At 42.8% G+C, this 21,134-nt stretch overlaps 1 protein-coding gene across 4 annotated transcripts in view; it reads left to right on the forward strand.

The window, feature by feature from the left end:
• The window catches only part of SLC38A5 (solute carrier family 38 member 5), a 372,114-nt gene that overhangs the window by 51,554 nt on the left and 299,426 nt on the right, over positions 1–21,134 (forward strand). For 2 of the 4 annotated variants that reach the window (XM_069209561.1, XM_069209560.1), the window contains exon 3: positions 8,709–8,836. The exons of the other annotated variants lie outside the window; for them this stretch is intronic. The gene's annotated coding sequence lies outside the window, so the exon portion shown is untranslated. The remainder of the gene's footprint in view (positions 1–8,708; positions 8,837–21,134) is intronic. 4 annotated transcript variants of the gene reach the window in all.

The raw sequence follows: 21,134 nt of genomic DNA on the forward strand, positions 1-21,134 counted from the left end.
GGACATAGCCTACCAGACAGTGCATCTGCCTGGTTTGCCTAAGACATCTTGGGGATTTTCAGAAAGTTGACCTAGGAATGCATTCCGTTATTTGATTACCAGTGGCTTTGTGATTTGTAACTCACACTGTCCGGCTTTCCGTTTGCTGACTTTATTTGCTTTACGGTCTCCAGCTTCAATTTTGTTCCTCGCATTGCCTAAAGTATGTTTTTTGTTTTTTTCTACAAACTCACTTTCTGTTACAGACCTTTTAAGCCATTTTCTTATCTCATCACATTTGCTGTGCATTCAAAGACCAAGGTCAAATGTCGGGCGCAGTCTTCCAAGGACGCTTGTTTACTTTTCTTTCTCTGACTTCAATGTGAGAGCATTTATGTGTCAATCTTGTTATTTACTGGGGGTAGTAAAGAGTTTCTTTCTAGCACACATGACAACATTTAAAGGAATTGTGTAAGTATTTCATAATATATCAGAATTATGAATGCACAAAGGAAGCACATTTTTGTTAGTTCTGAAGTGTATTGGAAACCAATACTTTAATATGATCAAAATTAATCATTACACTAGGTGATGCAATTTCCACACATTTTCGTCTGTGCACTGTATTATTAGTAAAGCTGTAGGTCTATACAAATGTAATTGTTATTTTAATTGAAAATGTGTTGTCTGTAATGGCAGTGTGCTGCCACACCATGAATACTCCACTCTACGTCACTTCACTTTACTCTGCACCACTCCACACTACTCAACTCTACACCACTTCCCTTTGCACCACTCTATGCTACTCTGTGCCACTGTACTATACACCACTGCACTCTGCGCCACGCTTATCTGCACCACTCTACCTGTGCCACTCCACTGTTCGCCACTCGACTCTGCACCACTGCAGTCTATAATGCATCACTCTAATATACACCACTGCATTCTATGATGCTGCATTGTATGTCGCCGAATTCAATGCCACTGCACTCTACATCACTGTACTCTGCAAAACTCTACACCAATCCACTCTAGACCAGTCCACTGTACGCCACTCCAGTGTATGCCACTCTGTGCAACTCCACACTATGCCACTCCAATACACAACACTTTCTGCCACTGCACTCTATAACACTTCACTCCACACTTTGCCATTTCCCTCTATGACACTCCACGCCACTCTCCTCTCTGCCAATAACTTTTAGCCTTTTAGCCACGCAGAACAGCAGCCACACTGGTGCAATATACTGGCAAAGCCAGTAGCTCTGGCATAAGTGGGACCTATTGGCTTTGCCATGCTTGTTAAACGTGCAGGTCTGAGGGAAACTACAGTGTGACTTGGGTTCACCCTGCCTCTCTGCCGCTCACATCTTGCCCTTTCGTGCACCCCTGTGTTTAAGTCTAACCCTGATCTCACACACACACACACACACTGTGTCCTCTGAAATCCCACAGTGCCTGAGTCAGCTCTGTCTGTCACACCGCCCTGAGATTCCCTCAGACTCCACACTCCTGCCCAGTCCCTCACACACCATGCCTCGGCTCATAGCAGATTGTTACCCTCCAGGGAAAAAGGCACAATGGATGTTTGTGTGCAAAGTTTGCTCTTTCCAAGAGATTTCTTTTTCAGCGTTGGGAGTCTTTGTCCCAGGCGGCGTCATCATGGTGTTATCTCTACACGCTCCTGGGTTGGAGGGTTCAAATCCCAGCACGGCCGCCGCGGCCCTTTATGTTTTCAATTAAACAAAAATAAGACCAATTGTGATATGAATGTGCACCCTCCCAGGATTGTGATTTGTTTGATGCCAGAATCGTGCGTCCAGCAGTTTGAAAAAATGCAGGTTTGTTATTGCTGCCTGCAGAGATGAAGGGCGTCCACAGCATGACGCGCTTGTCCTTCGGCCCTTACTAATGTTTGTTATACAAACTTTTATGCTAACATCAGATAAAGTTTGCCAACCTGTCCAAACAAAGCCTACAGTCTCATGGCAAAGGCGGAAACCTTATGATTGGAAGCGAGTGCACGCCATTGAGGGCTCTCATTGAACAGCGAGAGATCTCAAGATCCGGACCAGACAGAGTACCCCAAAATTTATTTTTCATTTACTCGCATTGGGGTTTTTGTCATTAATTAAACAAGACATTGTGATAAGAATTCATAGTGTACAGTTGTTTCAACGTTTTAGTTCATGTGTACAATCCAATTATCATATGCAAGGTAGAATTATTGGGCTTTGAAGCAATTTGTAGAGAAAATACTGGGCTCTAACAAATGTAGGAATAACTGAAGGTTCCACCATGAACCCCAGGAGGAAAATCTGAAATGAGTCTGAAATCTCAAACTGAGATAAATGGGGAGTGAACGGCTGAACTGGAACCCATCACGCTATGTCTCAACCAATGGAACTCGGAGAGAGGCAGAAAAGTAAGAGAGACCCTTCAAAAGTAAGATAGTCTCTTCAAAAGTAAGGGAGCCTCTTCACAAGTAAGAGAGACTCTTTAAAAGTAAAGAAGACCCTTCAAAGGTAAGGGAGAACCTTCAAAAGTGAGGGAGCCTCTTCACAAGTAAGGGAAACCCATCAAAAGTAAGGGAGCCTCTTCAAAAGTAAGGGAGAATCTTCACAAGTAAGGAAAACCCTTCAAAAGTAAGGGAAACCCTTCAAAGGTAGGGAGCCTCTTCACAAGTAAGGGAGTCTCTTCAAAAGTAAGGGAGCCTCTTCACAAGTAAGGGAGCCTCTTCAAAAGTAAGGGAGCCTCTTCACATGTAAGGGAGCCTCTCCAAAAGTAAGGGAGCCTCTTCACATGTAAGGGAGCCTCTTCAAAAGTAAGGTAGCCTTTTTACAAGTAAGGGAGCCTCTTCAAAAGTAAGGAAGCCTCTTCACAAGTAAGGGGGCCTCTTCAAAAGTAAGGGAGAATCTTTAAAAGTAAGGAAGACCCTTAAAAAGTAAGGGAGACCCTTCAAACTTGAGAGAGACTCTTCACAAGTAAGGGAGCCTCTTCAAAAGTAAGAGAGACTCTTCACAGGTAAGGGAGCCTCTTCAAAAGTAAGGGAGCCTCTTTACATGTAAGGGAGCCTCTTCAACAGTAAGGGAGCCTCTTCACAAGTAAGGGTGTCTCCTCAACAGTAAGGTAGAATCTTCAAAAGTAAGGAAGACCAATCAAAAGTAAGGGAGACCCTTCAAAGGTAAGGGAGTCTCTTCAAAAGTAAGGGATAACCTTCAAAGGGAAGGGAGCCTCTTCACAAGTAAGTAGGCCTCTTCACAAGTAAGTAGGCCTCTTCACAAGTGAGGGTGTCTCCTCAAAAGTAAGGGAGAACCTTCAAAATTAACGAAGACCCTTCAAATGTAAGGGAGACCCTGCAAAGGTAAGGGAGTTTCTTCAAAAGTAAGGAAGACCCTTCGAAGGGAAGGGAGTATCTTCAAAAGTAAGGGAAGCTCTTGAAAAGAAGGAGGACCCTTCAATAGTAAGGGTGACCCTTCAAAAGTGAGGGGGCCTCTTCAAAAGTAAGGTACACTCTTCAAAAGTAAGGGGGCGCTTCAAAAGTAAGGGATGCTCTTGAAAAGTAAGGGAGACCCTTCAATGGTAAGGGTGAACCTTTAAAAGTAAGGTAAACTCTTCAAAAGTAAGGTAGACCCTTCGAAAGTAAGGTAGACCCATCAAAAGTAAGGACGACCCGTCAAAAGTAAGGGAGATACTTCAAAGGTAAGGGAGTCTCTTCAAAAGTAAGGAAGAATCTGCTATGGTATGTCAAAGCTATGGCTCATCGCCAGAATTACTTTTCCTCAGTTTATGGTACATCCACACAGGATGTCTCAGCAGAAGTCTTTACTCGTTATGAGTGCCTTTACAGTGACAAATAACAATCCGATGGTTTAGAAAGGGCGAATGCTGCCGACAAATGTTGAGTTGTGGTTTATATACATGTGGAACAAATAAAGAAATCCCAGTGAGATAAATCTCATATAGAGAGATAGATCTCAGGATACACAGGGCTTGCAGCACAGAGACCTGTTATGCCCACTTCACTGTGTCCGAGGCATGAGGTTCCCACCTTCCCAAGCCTGAGGTGAAAGTACAGCATGTCTTGGTATGTGCTGTGTAAGTATAGGTGTCAGGTGAAACCTTATTGTGCACTGTGTGTGGGTCTGTAGGGTCTGTGTTTCCTGTGTAATGAATGGTGGGCTTGGGTGGAAAGGGACTAAAGTAGGTTATTCTGCCCTTATTACATCAGAAGTAGCAGAGGAAGAGGGGTCCCATTTGTTCGCTCAATGTTTCATGAATTCCCATCTGGGGGCGACTGACAAGAGATTGTCTGCCGTCTTTTGCCCCTTTCCTGTATGTCGAGGTCATCCCCCCGTTTAGGGTACTCTCCTAGAACCAGGACACCGGGACCCAGATTTACTAAAAAGTAACGCAAAGCACTGCAGCAACTTCAGTTGCATAAAAGGAATAGAGCAGAACAGCGGCATACCTATTACAACGTGGCTCTGTTTTCTTCTCTCCCTGCACTGGTGCAATTTTGACTGCCATTCACCAACTCAGACACTCTTGCACTATAGTGTAAGAATATGTGCGTTCTGTTAGGAATAGGTTTTGTACTGGAAGGGCACCCAGAGGCAGAGGAAGCCGATTGCCATTCCCTGGAACTTAGTTGTATGCACATGGCGACCATTCAGCACATTGCTGTGCATACTCAGAAGATGATAATTCCCAAATATGGTTCTGTATACGCACTGGAGCAGCTGGCCATTCTGTTGTAGGTTGCAGTGAGCATGCTGAATATGGCCATTCTTCGGTAGGTTGCAGTGGACATGCTGAGTATGGCCATTCATTGGTAGGTTGCAGTGGACACGCTGAAGATGGGCATTCATTGGTAGGTAGCAGTGGGTACGCTGAAGATGACCTCTCCTTGGTACATAGCAGTGGGTACGCTGAAGGAGACCTCTCCTTGGTACGTAGCAGTGGGCACGCTGAAGATGAACTCTCCTTGGTGGGTTGCAGTAGGCACGCTGAACATGGCCATTCCTTGATAGGGGGCAGTGATCACACTGAAAATGGGCATTCATTGGTAGGTTGCAGTGGGCACGCTGAAGATGACCGCTCCTTTATACCTTGCACTGTGTGCCCTGAAGATGGCCATTCCTTGATAGGTTGCAGTGGGCATGCTGAAGATGGGCATTTATTGGTTGGTTCAGAGGCACGCTGAAGATAGCCATTCATTGGTAGGTTGCAGTGGGCATGCTGAAGATGGGCATTTATTGGTTGGTTCAGAGGCACGTTGAAGATAACCATTCGTTTGTAGGTTGCAGTGGGCACGCTGAAGATGGGCATTGATTGGTAGGTTGCAGTGGGCATGCTGAAGATGGGAATTTACTGGTTGGTTCAGAGGCATGCTGAAGATGGGCATTCATTGGTAGGTTGCAGTGAGCATACTGAAGATGGGCATTCATTGGTAAGTTGCAGTGGGCATGCTGAAGATGGGCATTTATTGGTTGGTTCAGAGGCACTCTGAAGATAACCATTCATTGGTAGGTTGCAGTGGGCACGCTGAAGATGGGCATTGATTGGTAGGTTGCAGTGGGCATGCTGAAGATGGGCATTTACTGGTTGGTTCAGAGGCACGCTGAATATGGGCATTTATTGGTTGGTTCATAGGCATGCTGAAGATGACCATTCATTGGTAGGTTGCAGTGGGCATGTGGAATATGGGCATTTATTGGTTGGTTCATAGGCACCCTGAAGATGACCGCACCTTGATACCTCGCACTATGCACATTGAAGATGGACATTCTTTAATATACTGAAGTGTGTGTGCTGAAGGCAATTCCTTGGTACGCTACCATGTGCTACCTGAAGACCATTCCTTGACAGCTTGCACTGTACATGCCGAAGCAAGCCATTCTTTAACATATTGCAGCATGCACAGTGAGGATAGCTACTCCCAGAACATGATGCCACGTGCACCCTAAAGGTGGCCATTCCCCAGCACGCTGCTGCAGGCTTTCCCTTACTCCCTGCTGGTTCAGAGGCATGCTGAAGATGGGCATTCATTGGTAGGTTGCAGTGAGCATTCTGAAGATGGGCATTCATTGGTAAGTTGCAGTGGGCATGCTGAAGATGGGCATTTATTGGTTGGTTCAGAGGCACGCTGAAGATAACCATTCATTGGTAGGTTGCAGTGGGCACGCTGAAGATGGGCATTGATTGGTAGGTTGCAGTGGGCATGCTGAAGATGGGCATTTACTGGTTGGTTCAGAGGCACGCTGAATATGGGCATTTATTGGTTGGTTCATAGGCATGCTGAAGATGACCATTCATTGGTAGGTTGCAGTGGGCATGTGGAATATGGGCATTTATTGGTTGGTTCATAGGCACCCTGAAGATGACCGCACCTTGATACCTCGCACTATGCACATTGAAGATGGACATTCTTTAATATACTGAAGTGTGTGTGCTGAAGGCAATTCCTTGGTACGCTACCATGTGCTACCTGAAGACCATTCCTTGACAGCTTGCACTGTACATGCCGAAGCAAGCCATTCTTTAACATATTGCAGCATGCACAGTGAGGATAGCTACTCCCAGAACATGATGCCACGTGCACCCTAAAGGTGGCCATTTCCCAGCACGCTGCTGCAGGCTTTCCCTTACTCCCTGCTTGTGGCACCCAGCTCATGCAACCGTCATTCCTGCGAGCAAACCTAACCACTAGCCAGTGTTCCCCCTTGTAGAATCTTGCTGTGATTGCATTGTGTAAATACCTCTTCTGCCATGTGATGCAATAAACCATTAGTTTGACAAGTCAGCAGACTCCTTGCTTTTAAGTGCTATTAAAAGGCTAGTAGAACCAGTTTTTAATAATTACTACTGCCGAAGTAGGGCATACGTGCAGTTTCTGTGCATAAGACCCCCCATATTCTCACCTCTATTTTGTCAGGTGGTATTAAGGGGGTGGTCTGGGAAAGGTCTTCTGGGTTTCAGGTCAGTGGGACTCTAGAAGAGTGAGAAAACTGTATACAAAGGTTACACAATAGAGGGACAAGGCTTTGTGACAGCGAAAGGAGTCTCGTGCTACACAATAAAGTCTCAGATAGGGATCTTGTGTTTTACAAAATTGTATGATAACGGAGGTCTCATGGTAAAAAAAAGATATGGAGATACAGAAAGGTATCCTGACAGAGAATACAATCTTGTGATACTAGAAATATATAGTGTTAGAGTAAAGACACTTGATACAAGAAAGGCACTGTGCCAGAGAATACCTCAGCTCTGAACCCTCCGGGGTTGTGGTGCATTGAATCTGATAACAACCCTCACTCATTTCCAAAGGTCTAATCTGGGTGTCTAGGATTGGAAGGTCACCGATGTAGAGCCAAGAAGGAACTAGAGAATCGAGGTGACGCCTTCTAAATGCTTCTGAGATTCACTACTGCCTCGCTCAGGGAACAACTCAGATTTCAGTGTAAAAATCGAAGCTGTCAATAGAACAAGGACAGCTCATGTCGGGGCAATGCGGTGGGTCAGGGGGCACAAAACAAAGACAACTTCACAAATAAATGTTTTTTAAACTTACCTGACACGCCACCGCAGCGCCTCTTCTCTCCACTCACTGCAGGCACAAGCTCCCGCCTGCCCTGTGGCCAATCCTAATCCCAGCATTAGGATTGGCCTCTGCGCCCTGGCTTGGCACTTCCAGACAGACTGGGAGCATGTGCCTGCTTTTTTCCAACCCGGCAAAACAGTGCCATATTGGAGAGAGCTCAGTGCGCATGTGTGTTTGGCCGTCCTGAGACAGCGGCCAAGCACACATGCAGACTGAGTGAATGTACACCACCCCCACTCTGTCCTTGTCATCCCCATTGCCCCGCTCCTTGAAAACAAAAAAAATAATAAACATAGTGTATTATCTTTTTTTTAATTTTTCTATGAGGGGGGAACACTCCTCCACCATAGGAGAGGAGCCGCTGCCGCAATAGAAGCACAGCTGAAAGAACAGTAGTTGTATATAATAGTAAAGAGAGCAAAAAGATAGTAAAGGACAGAGATTTCTCGCTTATGACTCGTAAAGTTTCAAGTGCAGAGTCTCCACACTTGGAGTGGAGTCTCCAGATTTGAGGTGGAATCTCCGCACTCAGCACTGCAGTGCGTAGATTCTGCCAGGAGTGCGACAAATCAGCACTCGTAACTTTATAAGTTGTAAATCCCTTTGTGAATCATGCCGATGGTGAACTGGCAAACTCACAACAGCTTTAAGAGAACTTGGATGTGTCCCACAGCTCTCCTTATTGTCTGCCAGAACTGTTTGTGATAATGTGGTTTATGACGTGTGTGCTTCTCCATTGGACACCTGTGTCCGAGCATACCTGCTGCCGCAGGTTACTCATCCACATGCTCCATGGATCACTTGAAGTGTCTTTCTTATTGGTATCTTACACTGCCATTAGGCAGATAGTAAAGTGGTCTTGGCTTAAGGTTCTTGACAATCTCATGATGCGTAGAAAGATCTTATGACACAGAGATAGGTATTAGTAGAGTTGTATCTCCTGTAAAGAAAAATGTTTTGTGACGGAGACAGATCTCCTGATGCAAAGAAATGTATTTTGTTTGGGCGATATCTCATAAAGAAGAAGTTCTTGTGATAGAGAGGGAAATCCTGTGATACACCGTAAAGCCTAGTGATGAAAGAAGGGCCCTTTGATACAGAGAATTTTTTTTTGATGCACCAAAAGGTTATCAAGGTAGAGGTCCAGTGATGAGGAGAACAGTGTGATACTACAGAAAGATGTCTTGATGCAACACAAAGTCTTGTGATAGAGAATGAGTCATCACACAGAGAAAGGTGTCATTATTCAAGAAGGTATAGTATGAAAGAATGTTCTCATGATTTACATAAATGTTTTGCAGTGGAGAAAGGCTTCATGATGCAGTTAAGATGTTGTGAAAGAAAATGATCTCATGATACACAGAAAGGTTCTCTGATACAGAAAAAAGGTCTACAGCAAACTGTATTGTGACAGAGAAGAGCTCATGATAGAAAGAAAGGTGTCATGATACATAAATAAAGGTATTGGCAATAGAGAATATTCACATGGTACAAAGAGAAGTATTGTGATGATGTGTGATTCCATAATGTTAAGAGAAATCTAAGCATTAAGCATGCAATCATGTTATTTTCTGACCACTTTGAAGTGCTCGGATACGCATGATCCACAAAATCTTGGATTAGCCGATTTGGTAACTTAGCCAAATGATTGCTGTTCAGGGTAATTTGTCCAGGTGCTAGGTAGCGCAATATTTGCTCCAGGTGTGGGACCGGAAGGATGTTTACATGTCAGGATACCATTCACAGAAATATCGCCTAGCATATATAGTGTGTCTTAAATATGTTTTACACCTATATCATGCCACTGGCACCAACTGGGAGGATGGAAGTGTGTAGTTGAGGAGGTATGTTACACAGCACCTGCAGTTAAAACTAGAGTGTAAACCTGATGTGAACCCTTTATTTGGTCTTCTTAAATTGCAACAGATGCCTTCAGCCGGTTTCGTCTCATTCTTGTCAATTGATTGTCAAGATTAGCTGATTCGTTGTGTTGTGCTTGAGGTTTGGGTCATCACAGTAAGCAGGGACCTCTTTCAGGAGTACCAATTTTTGGTGATATTTATATTTAGTGCTGGTGGCACCCTGTGCGACAATCTTTTTTGGCACCACCACCACATGACCGCCTTCTCTGATTCACTCACTACCACCCGGCAAATGTGCCCTATATCTCTCAATAGCCCCCCTTTCACATGCATTCATTTATTTTAAAGCGCTCATTAAGGCTGGCTTCACTAATCCACTCATCTATCCACAGAAAATATAGTTCTATTCTTTGCAGCAAGCATATTAACCCTCTATGCTACTTTATGGGGAGTCAAAGCTGCAGTTAGACAAAACTCCCATCTCTCTCCCTAGCAGGAACATTAACCACAAGAGGTATGTTGACATTTAAATTGTTTTGTGAAGGCTGGACACACAAGGAACTTTTCAGCAGGTGCTTTCATATCGTAAGTTTTGTGTGTCATTGCTAAACACAGCACCCACCTGAGGTCAGCGCCCCCCAATCCAGGTCAGCACCCAGTGCTAATGCACCGCCCTAAGGCCGGCCCTGCTTATATTGATAGTCCTTGTTGAGGTCTTCCACAGATATTCTTGTACTTATGACAGAGTTTGAGCTGTTGTTGTGGAGCAAGTGGTCTTATAGTCAAAACAGTGGTCTCTCAAATGCGTGGAAGGTCTCATGACACATTAAGAAGTCTTGTAACTTCTTCAGAGAGAGAGGTCTAGTAATAAAGTAGCTTCATTAAAGTGGTCTTATAATTGAAAGAGTGGTCTCTCAAATGTGTGAAAGGTCTCATGATACGTGAAGAAGTCTTGTAATGTCTGCCGATAGAGGTCTGATAATAGAGGAGCTTCATTAAAGTGGTCTTATAATCGAAAGAGTAGTCTCTCAAATGTGTGAATGGTCTCATGATACATGAAGAAATCTTATAACTTCTGCCGACAGAGGTCTGATAATAAAGGAGCCTCATTTAAGTGGTCTTATAATTGAAAGAATGGTCTCTCAAATGTGTGAAAGGCTTCATGATACGTGAAGAAGTCTTGGAATGTGTGAGGTCTGATAATAAAGGAGCTTCATTTAAGTGGTCTTATAATCGAAAGAATGGTCTCTCAAATGTGTGGAAGGTCTCATGACATATGAAGCAGACTTGTAACTTCTTCAGAGAGAGGTCTGATAACAAAGTAGCTTCATTAAAGTGGTCTTATAATCGAAATAATGGTCTCTCAAATGTGTTAAAGGTCTCATGATACGTGAAGAAGTCTTGTAACTTCTGCCAGCAGATGTCTGATAATAGAGAAGCTTCATTAAAGTGTATGTGATGTCCTCCTTTGCAATGAAAGCCTTTAATTGTTTCATTAGGCTCATTACCTCAAAGGAGTGCGTTAGAGGAATGGTCTGATATGGTTACCTCCCAAGGCGGGGATACTGCTTATTTGCAGTGTAATCGCATCTTTAGAATAATAAAACAACTTTAAAAGCTGTATTGAAAACATGGTCCATAATGCTGTCACCTCAAGTAATCCTTTCTGTCAGTTATTCGCGGCGGGGGAGCCCCCTCTAACCATCACATATTCACTGTTGCTTATTTCCACCTTTATTCCTTGTCAATTAGTTATTCTGGTACTCTACACGTTTTGTCTTTTATTACTTAACAGCTTTTTACCTAACAGTTCTCTCACCATGTTTTGTTTATCCATGTTTTTGTTATCTTGCATTACGTATCCTAGGATTTTTGTTTCCCCATCCAGTTAAAACGAGGATAACACCTGTCATTACTCATTATTTGCCTTTACAAAGGTACCAGGATAAATTACTGGATTTACCACAAGAAACTGCATAGTTTATGTTGTGTAGGTGAAGTGTGCTTAGTCTACCTGTTAAAACACTTGTTCAACTCAAAAACAATATCTAATTAGAAATATTCCACAAAATGATTAAATGATGGTTTTAATCTCTCATTTCTGAAGACTGATACGGATCGGTATCGCACAATAGGATGCGGAGTGACAAAGAGGGAGAAGGAAGTTTTTGAAGTGAGTACACTCAGCTTCCAGACTAATATATCCACATCATCAAGGACGGCGACCTCGCTTCAGCCTTTCTGGTTCATCTCACTGTATACAAAATGGAGTGCATATTGGTTTTTAAAAGGACTCTCGCCCACTAAGGTTACTAGTGGCATGCATCATCATCATCATCATCATGTACTCGAACATCACTGGGTCCACATGTTTCAGCCATATAATTTTGCCATCAAACAGCTTTCTTCAGGAGCGCGTTAAAGACCTCTAAGCTGACACCTACAATGAGTCGCTGAATGTTAGGTTAACAAACAATGTGCTTCTTTTAGCACATTGACACACTCATTGAAGCATCTGATGCATCAAACTATACTGATAACTTTCCTCAGTAGTGTATTTAATAGTTTCTATAGGCCCCACACAGCATTAGAGGTGAGCAGACATTGTAGTCACATTTTGTCAGAGGTACTTGCCCGCACATAACCTAATTGCTCCTCCAAGCTATTTATCTTTGCAAACTGATATGCTACATGCTCAGTTTTTGCAAAGTTGTAAATAGAACGCTGAACATATAATGAAATAAATGTATTTCGCACGGAATCGCTTACACAAGTACATACTAAGAGCTGAAGCATCCACATCGGGATTTGTGTAGGTTAATCAGTAGGTTAATATTTCCTTGATGTGGGCAATCAACTATTTGATGTGTGCTTTCTGTTAAAAACACGCATCCTGAAGGCTCTTTGGAACAAGAGAAGAGACTTTGCAGGACCATGAGAGGGCCAAGTGGAAGCTTGAAGGTGACCTGAAGCTGTCCCAGGAAACTGTGATGGATCTTGAGAAAGATAAACAGCAAAATGAAGAAGAACTGAAGAAGTAAGTATTTACAGTCCTGCAGTACAGCAGAGAAAGAGACATTGTGTTTGCTCCACACAACTATTACATACCTTCAAAATATAGTTGAAGTTCTACATGGTGTTTGCTCCAAACAACTATTACATACTTTCAAAATATATGTGAAGTCTACTCATAATCTACCTAATTTAAAAAACTTTAATGAGAAAAGCAAGAGATCACAATTATATATAAACTTACTAATTTCTGAGCTACAGTATGCTAACACAGCATGTACAGCTTTAAACCTTAAATAAACACTCGGTTTAACTGTAATGCGGTGAGGAAATAGCAACACCATTGCAAATTCTAATGCCCATGCTTTTTGTAAAACAATAGGAAAGACTTTGATATAAACCAGCTGCAGGGTAAGATTGAGGATGAACAATCCTTGGGAGCCCAGCTGCAGAAAAAAATCTAAGAACTCCAGGTACACATGTATTTCTTCTTAATGGAATCACCAGTTGTGTTTAAATCTTACTGTTAATTAACTAATTAAATAATATAAACTTGTAGGCTCGTACTGAAGAACTAGAAGAGGACCTTAGAGCTGAACGTGCAGCCAGGGCTAAGGTGGAGAAACAGAGGTCTGATCTCTCCAGAGAACGTGAAGAAATCAGTGAAAGACTGGAAGAGGCTTGTTTGGCCACTTTAGCCCAGAAATGAATGAGAAGCGTGAAGCAGAGTTCCAGAAACTGAGACGAGACCCGGAAGAGTCCACACTTCAGTTAAAAAAAAAAGAGGAAAAGAAAAGGAAAAAGACCTAACAATAATAAAAAAGTGGGAAAACAGTATATCGTATAAATAGGTAAGAAAGGATCCATATAAATTAGAGAACAGTACAAATGCCTAGGAGTTCTGACAAAACTGGTTAAACAGCGCCAACATCCATAATACAGACAAATTGAAGAAAAAATTGACTTTTTAAAATAGTCTGAAATTAGTGACCGATGGAGAGCAAATCTAAGAGCCAATGCTGAGAAAATCTTAAGGTAGGTACCCTTCTGATGAAAGAAAAACACTTTAGTGCTGCCATCAGAATTAGAAAACTACTTGTCTTTGATAATTTTTCTCTATGTGGAAAATGTTTCATGTCTCTGGTTGCTAAATAAATTGCCACTGTAGATTTCCAAAATCACTAATTGCAGAACTCAATAAAACATTTAAGCAAAGAAAAGTGATTCATGTCCCTCTTGGAGAGAGTCACTGATTTCTCCTATACAAGCATTAAAGATCAGAATAATATTTGGGGCACGACGTATTTGGGTGGTGGCACAATAGAAAGTCTGAGGAGATAGGTATATAAAGAGGTAGATGGTTTGTGGTGCTAGACGGGTACCTGTGAAGAATAAGACAATTCAAAAGAGGTAGAGATTGAAGGAAAGAGATTTAGGAAGTAGGTACAAAGATTTCTGAGACTATAAAAAGAGGTCTAATGAGAGATAGCTTACCCAGTAAGATGATTAGAGGTTCTTGGAGATAGACTGGGGTGTAGGCAGTCATGGCTAGCCCAGTGAGATACGGAAAATTCTGATGCCATTGCACAAAGAATGAAGAGAGAAAGACAAGTTCAAGAAGACAGAGAGAGAAGAGAGAAGTAACAGTCTAATGAGTTAGGGAAAAATAGGATGAACTAGAGTTGTGATAAGGTAGGGAGGGATACAAGGAAAAGTTCTGAAGACAGAGGGCCTGATACCAGGAGCTAGGGACAGTTTTAGGGAGATGGGGGCAAGAAGGAATAGAGAGGTTCTGAGGACATTACATTACAATACGAAAGAGAGAACTCTGCAAATCTATGACATTCAAGAGTTCTGAGAAGTTGTGGAGTGAATCAAGAGAGAGGCCTAAGGATATCGAGGCAGTACTGTGGTGAGAGAGGGGTGTGAGTTCTTATGAGATAGGGGTCATAGGAGGCAGATATCTGTGGTGGGAATCTGATGAGATAAGGGAGAATTCAAGCATGTAGAGTTGCAATGAGGCAGCGAGAATTGTGAGGTGACAGGAAGAATTTCAGAGATATGTGTTAGGCAGAGAAGGGACTGATGATACAGACTGGAACAATAAAGAGAGACTTCTGAGGTGATGAAGTGCATTCCAGTAAGAGAGATGAAGTAATGAAGAGTTATCTTTTGGAAAGAGGTGTACAGACATGTGATGGGACAAGGAGATTAAAAGACTATGGAGGCAGTTCTGAAAAGGATGAGTGAGCGTTTGGAGGAAATTGAGTCTGAAAAGATTGCACATGAGAAAATCGGGTCTGAGGAGCTCGGGCCTGAGAAGTTTGGGTCCAAGGAGATCTGATCTGATTAGAAAGTGACTGAGGAGATTGAGACTGAAGGGGCTAAGTACCCAGGAGACAGGGAATGTGTAGATAGAAACTGAGGGAATTGTATCTGAGAAGACCCACTCTGATGAGGTCAGATCTGATGACATTGGGTCGGATGATATTTGTCAGGATATCATGTATGAGGAGATCGAATCTGAGGACATTTAGGTCTTAAGAGAAACAGGTCTGAATAGACAGCAGCCGATGAAGTGGAGTGACATTCTATGAGGTATGCAGTGTTCCATGAGGTGTTTTGGTGTCCCTTCAGATGTGGAGGGATCTCCTGAAGTGTGGACTGGTCACTTGCGACGGAAAGGGGTCCTATAAGATGGCGAAAGGTCTGACTTTTTTATTTTTAAAGGACTTTTGCATAATTTACATTTCCGCTTTTGGTGACCCCTGCATGAGTTTGGGTGTCTACCGGGCTTGGGCTCACATGGACTGTGCAAACAGGTGATGTGTCTAGACATTCTTAAAGGGATACACATACTCAATGAAAAGCACATGGAATAGCCAAATACTTTGGCCAATGTTCTTGGAATCAGTTGAGAGACACATTTCAGCATGCCTTTCTAAGCCTCTTGGTTCCAATCTGCGAGACACAGTCTGATGCCGGGCGTTTGGTATTTGTTAATCAGCTGTGTCATGGGCAGCAGAGAGCTTCAATAGTATTTTATCCACCATCTGCTTTCTAACTAGACAGAGAGGAGATCCTCCTGGGTGTCAGTACAGACTGATTTATTTTGTTGGCCAAATTAGACTTGGTTGTCATCAGGTCTCTCGTTATAGCTCAGTTGATAACAGAACGATGGAAAAATGTCACTCGACCGTTTGATTAGATCCTCAGATTCTGGAGTTAATTTTTTTAGCAGCAGTGTTAAATTTACATGTATGACCCTTTATTGCATAGTTAATAGAAACCACTACAAACTAAAATAATGAAACAATAAAATATGATGTGACAGGTGATTGAGACAAAGATAGAACAATATTTATTTTACATTCAAAATAGGTTTTTAACCATAGCTCTCCATAGCTTTGAAATGTTTTCAGTTGTTCAGGCATTTGTGGGTAACATTCTTACAACATGCGCCATAAAAGTAACAAACTTGCAGATTAATTGTGAATGCTGATCACGTAAACCCTGGTTTATTGCTTGCCTGCAGGATCTCATGTTCAGTTGGTTGAAGCTGAATCTTAGAAGATTGTTGAGAGGCAGAGATAAGGCAGGGCATGTTACGTTTACATTTTTGTTGCTGGCTCACAAACATCACCTTTAAGGAAGGAAGTTTTGTTGAGATTAAGAGCAGTCCAGTGAGTTTAAGTGGGACAGAGTGTGGTCTGATAAGAGAGAATGAAGTCTAGTACAATTTAGTCAAGTCTGATGAAAAGGAATGAGGTCTTATGAAAATGAGTTCAGTCAAGTGCACTACAGTAATGTCTGCTGGGGTGAAGGGGTTACCTAGGCAAGTTAGCGAGATCCAATGGGTTTTTGGTATAAAATCAGACTATCGAGTCTTAGATATTGTTCTATGTATATGTCTTGCCAAAGTATATTGATGTGTGGTTAAGAATGGTAAATTTAAATTTCCCTATATATAATTACCATCCCAATATTTTGGTAGCTTATATTTAGGGTATGAAATGATTGTAGCACAACATTTTTTGTGGTTAATATTGTTAGGTGAAAACGAGGCTGCTTGAGGCCTGGTGAGGAGGAGTGAGTTATGAGAAGTATGAAGGTATAAGGTGAGAGAGATTCAGGTAACGTGAAGCTATAAAGGGGATAGACCATACTGAGGTGGTAGGGAGGGAGTTATGGTGAGAAATGTGCATGTGAAGAAAAGTGCAAAGTAAGAAAGGATACAAATCTAAGGGAGTAAAAAGTAATGAGAATGTGGAGAGAGATCTGCAGAGATAGAAAGTGGGTTAAGGTGACATTGGGATCTGACACAGGAGAGTTTTGATGGAATAGAGATCTGGGGAAAATAGAAACATCTAACGAGCTACAATAAAATTTGGGGGGGTGGTAAGGAAAAGATCTGTAGAAGTGAAGAAGAGCTCTTAGGAGGTAAAAAAGAAACCTGTGAAGTAGGGAGGGATTTAAGAAGGCAGAGATCACTCTTCAGTCACTTATGGAAATGAAGGATAGACCACATTGTTGTGTCCATTGACTGTTTAGGGGTGGATTAGTTTTACTTCAGTTATAAGTTCTATCACCAGTGAGTCGTGCTACTGAAGTAGGATTTTGGTGACTTAAGAGTAGCTGAGTCTAGACACAAATTTCCAGGATGCTCTGAAACACAGATTACATTTACCTTACTTCTGCCCACCCTTGCCTCCTAAGGCTAAGGCCATCTAATGGGCCAGAGCTCACCTGAAATCCAGTTTGCTGATTTTCATTTGTACTATTGTGTATGGTTTCTATTATTTGCATTTTCAAGTAACGATAAATACGTTGCATAAAGTCTTTACAGTGCCTGCAGACATATTGCAGAGTTCTCTTCCTACCTTTAATATTGTCCAAGTTACATCTCTTATTAAACTAAAGGAGACATGAATCTTCCTTTCCAGAATTTTCCAGGACAGGTGGCTCAGCAGAAAGATATTGCTCAGAAATGCTCCACAGTGATTATGACCACAGAAATTTAAGGCATGAGTGGATACAAAAGATTAATTTCTGGTCTTTCTTAGTTTTAAAGAGGGGGAAGGCTACCCTCGAGGCTGGCATTTACTTTGCTATTTATGAGGATTGCTATATAAAAGTATCAGGAGCTCAACTGTGTTGCCTAGAGTTAATGAGTAAAATAAGTAAGCATAGGATGTATGAATGGAACTGACCAAAGATGTATTGGAAACCATTGACAAAAGTGTAGTTGTTGATCTCTGGTGTAATCATATCGGACAGAAAAACTGCTCTGGTTCCATGCTGAAGCATGATTAACGTTGTCTAGGAAAAAAACAATTCAGAGTTTTTCGACATTGGAATGATGGTTAACAGTCTGAGGAACCGACCGCTGTAACCACACTGTAGACCCCGCTAAAATGCCTCTAGGAAATGTTTACATGGGACAAAAAATCCTAGGTCTAAGTACAATTTGTGAGTTACCTGTACTCTGTTACAAAAGTTAAACATTGCTTGCCCCAATTTCGGAGTTGCCACGGGGGAATCAGGGTGGACTGCAATGATGTATGAAAATAATGTTCTGTTTAATCTCAGTGGTGAATTGTCCTTTTTCAACATTTCTTCATCTCGGGTGAGTTGCTTTGAGAGGTCAGGATTGGCTTCTCTTGACATGGCAATTTAAGGCCATGCTATAGTCCGGAAGGATATTAGAAGCTGTTTTGAAATTGACAGTCTTTTTTCTACGAAGTTTAACTCTTACCTTTTATTAGGGTAACACATTTGGGGATGTTCTACTAGAATTAATGCTTTTGGGCGATTAACCTCTGTTCTGGATTTAGGCCCAGTACTGGTTGAAAGCTAATGTCACAGCTTCAGGGAGAGAAATGCTGTGTTATTTCATTAGTATGTCACTGTAAAGCATTCAGCTGTCTGGGCATTATATCTGCATGCAATTCTGGGTTTCCATCACTAATCAGAGACTGGGTCATGCCCTAATGACATGTTCTGGGAGTGGTGTTCTGGTCAGTCTCTGGTTGAATGGTAATGTCTTTGTTAATGAGCTGTGCGTCTGTGATTATAGCGAATTCCATGTTTTCACGCAGATTAGGTATACATTTAGCCCCTACTTTGATCTGTCAGTGAGAGTGAAATCACCATGAGTGTTGTGTATGCGCACCAACAATAACATATGTATCCTATCAACATTCGAAGATAAATTTGGAACTTATGGCCAGAATTAGACAGATCAGGAGTATGTCTTAGTAGGTACAGATTGAGCAAACATCTCACAAGTTGTAAACAAAATTAAAAGGGGGTTTCTGCAATGTGATTGCTACCTTCTAATAAACATTAAGGCGCACGGGTATGATAACAAAATCACTCTTGTGGGCACTGTCAAGCGAAGAAAGTAAAAGTATTGCTAGTGTAATATGATTTAAAGCAGTGTTTCTCAACCTTTTGATTTCTCCGGCCCCCAACTCAATCATTACTGCAATACAGGGACCCTCATTGAATCATTATTGGAATCCGGGGAGCCCCACTGAGTCATTAGTGGAATCCAGGGACTCCTCCACCCTAACCAATTTCGTTGATTTGTTCTGCAAAAAAATGCAAAAAAAATAGGAAGTGAAGCATTCATCAAACCACAAATTGTGAAATATTTATTTAATTTACAAATATAGAAAACAAATCTAATGTTTAATTTTAATGGGAAGGCTGGGACATTTCTAAATTCAACTGTGGCCACTCATCATCCATAAGATCTTCTTTTTGATGCACTTGCACTGTTCTGATGAATTAATCTGATCATATCAACTTACTTTTTTGCCTTTAATTTCAAATTCCTTCACATTTACAGACGTTTTAAAAGTTTCAGTTTTACATTTTGCTTGTTGATACACACTTTATTACTCTGTTACCGACCCTCTGAGTGGGTGTTGTAGACCCCCAAGGGACCACAAGTTAAGAACCACTGGTTTAAACAATCTGAATGGATGCCAGACATGCATGCACAGCTCTGAGAAAAACATGCTGTAGTGCAGCATTATAAAATGAATAAAAAGTGTACAAAAACAATCCCACTACCTTAACAAGTGTGGGAAGTAACTGGCAAAACCATTAATAAATCAGGATAGTGAACTATTCTTGGAGTTGGAACGAAGAATGGAATTCTGATAAGAGATACTAAGCAAATAAAGAATTTATCTACGCAGCTTTGAAGAACGTTATCACATCAATGACATTGGAAATAGGTCTGACTGTTTTCTAAGGGAATGCCAAGAAAAGGAAAAAGATTTGCCAGGAGCAAATCCAACCACTGAATGAATGCTGTGTCCTTAAAGACATAGGCCCTCATTCGGACCTTGGCAGGCGGCGGAGGCCGCCCGCCAAAGTCCCGCCGTCAAAATACCGTACCGCGGTCGCAAGACCGCGGCGGGTATTTTGACTTTTCCCCTGGGCTGACGGGCGGCTGCCGAAAGGCCGCCCGCCAGCCCAGGGGAAAACGACCTTCCCACCATGAAGCCGGCTCGTAATCTAGCCGGCGGAGTGGGAAGGTGCGACGGGTGCTACTGCACCCGTCGCGTATTTCACTGTCTGCTATGCAGACAGTGAAATACTAGCGGGGCCCTCTTACGGGGGCCCCTGCAGTGCCCATGCCATTGGCATGGGCACTGCAGGGGCCCCCAGGGGCCCCGCGACACCCCCTACCGCCATCCTGTTCCTGGCGGGCGAACCGCCAGGAACAGGATGGCGGTAGGGGGTGTCAGAATCCCCCATGGCGGCGCAGCGAGCTGCGCCGCCATGGGGGATTCAAATGGGCAACGGAAAACCGGCGGGAGACCGCCGGTTTTCCATTTCTGACGGCGGCCAAAGCGCCGCGGTCAGAATGCCCAAGGGAGCACCGCCGGCCTGTCGGCGGTGCTCCGGCCCCCGTTGGCCCTGGCGGTGCAACACCGCCAGGGTCATAATGAGGGCCTTAGGGCCTAATATAGAGTTTGGTGGATGGGTTAGTCCGTCACAAATGTTACGGATATTCCATCCGACGTATTACAATTTCCATTGGATATAATGGATTCGTAATACGGTGGATGGGATATCCGTCACGTTTGTGACAGAGGAACCCCATCTGCCAAACTCTAAATCAGGCCCTTAGAAATGTGGTGAAGAAGATGACCTTCCAAAGGATCCCCTGACTGACTGTCTGGACTCATCGCCTCGGATCAAACTCTTCAAGGATTCTGTCCCTGCCTTCCTTTCCCACACCAACCAAAGTACATAACAGCTGGGGCAAGCCTTCATGGACTGGATGAGAAACAGGGTGGGGATTTGAGAAGGGTGTCCACTGGTTGGCTTGGGAATTAAAAGCCAGTGCAGATGCATGGTGGCATCGTTGTTCCATATTATTGCCCGCACTAAATGTGCAGATTTCTCCTATGAAATAAAAACAAATGTGTGGCCAAGTTCTTTCATAGCTGGATACCAGGCAAGCTTGCAGCCTGTATGACAAAACACTCAGGGGCAGATTTAAGATTCCCTTGCGCCACATTAGCGTCATTTTCTTTTTACGCTAATGTGGCCCAACGAGGCCAAAATCGCTGCGTCAAATATGCAAAGTGACGCAATGCATGCATTGGGCCACTTTGTAACCCTTTGCGCTACATTATACCTGTGCAAGGCATAAT

Source organism: Pleurodeles waltl, chromosome 10 (assembly GCF_031143425.1).
Source record: "Pleurodeles waltl isolate 20211129_DDA chromosome 10, aPleWal1.hap1.20221129, whole genome shotgun sequence".
Lineage (NCBI taxonomy): Eukaryota > Metazoa > Chordata > Amphibia > Caudata > Salamandridae > Pleurodeles > Pleurodeles waltl.